The sequence below is a fragment of the Panthera tigris genome, chromosome C2 (assembly GCF_018350195.1).
Source record: "Panthera tigris isolate Pti1 chromosome C2, P.tigris_Pti1_mat1.1, whole genome shotgun sequence".
NCBI lineage: Eukaryota > Metazoa > Chordata > Mammalia > Carnivora > Felidae > Panthera > Panthera tigris.
The window spans coordinates 115788223-115789235 of record NC_056668.1 but is presented as its reverse complement, the minus strand read 5'-3'; the positions used below and the strand labels follow the sequence as shown (position 1 = coordinate 115789235).

The window sequence follows — 1013 nt, the reverse complement described above, 5'->3', positions numbered from 1 at the left end:
AAAGAATAAAGAAAAAGAAATCCAAGTATATTGCTAAAGAGAGCCAATAAACCATGAAAGGAAGCAAAAGCAGAAAGTTTCAGAGGAAAAACTATGAAAACAACCAGAAAACAAGTTACAGAATGGTAATAAACACATACCAATAATTACTTTGAATATAAATGGACTATATGCTCCAATCAAAAGACATAGGGAGACAGAATGAATTAAAAAAAAAAAAAAAAAAGGAGCTTTGCGCAGTGGCAGTATCGTAGCCAATGAGGTTTATCCGAGGAGCGATTATTGCTAATTGAAAAAAAGGAAACCCATCTATATGCAGCCTACAAGAGGCTTATTTCAGACGTAAAGCCATATGCAGATTGAAAGTGAGGGGATGGAGAAACATTTCTCATGCAAAAGGATGTCAAAAGAAAGCCAAGTTAGCAATACTTATGTCAGACAAAATAAACTTTAAAACAAAAGCTGTAACAAGAAATAAAGGACACTATGTAATAAAAGGGACAATCCAACAAGAAAATATAACATTTGTATGTGATTACTCACCAACATAGGAGTACCCAAAGACATAAAACAGTTAATAACACATAAAGGAACTAGTCATTAGTAATACGATAATAGTAGGAGACCTTAACACCCCACTTACATCAATGGACAGATCATTTGAAAAGAAAATTAGGAGCATCTGGGTGGCTCAGTCAGTTGAGCATCTGACCATTGATTTCAGCCCAGGTCATGATCCCAGAATCAAGGGATCAATCACGTGTTCAGCTCTGTGCTGGGCATGAAGCCTACTTGAGATATTCTCTCTCTCCCTCTGCCCTTTTGCCTTGCTCATATTCTCTCTCTAAATAAATAAATAAAATGAAAAAATTAATAAATGCATAAAAAGAAAATCAACAAGGAAACAGCGGCTTTGAATGACATACTGGAACAGATGGATTTAATAGATATGTTAAGAACATTCCATCCTAAAACAGCAGCATACACATTCTTTTCAAGTGTACGTGGAAGGT

The 1013-nt window shown here is 35.1% G+C and overlaps 1 pseudogene; it reads left to right on the top strand.

The window, feature by feature from the left end:
• The first annotated feature begins 228 nt into the window (after nucleotides 1-228).
• Nucleotides 229-355, top strand: LOC122230922 (annotated as a pseudogene).
• The last annotated feature ends 658 nt before the right edge of the window (nucleotides 356-1013 follow it).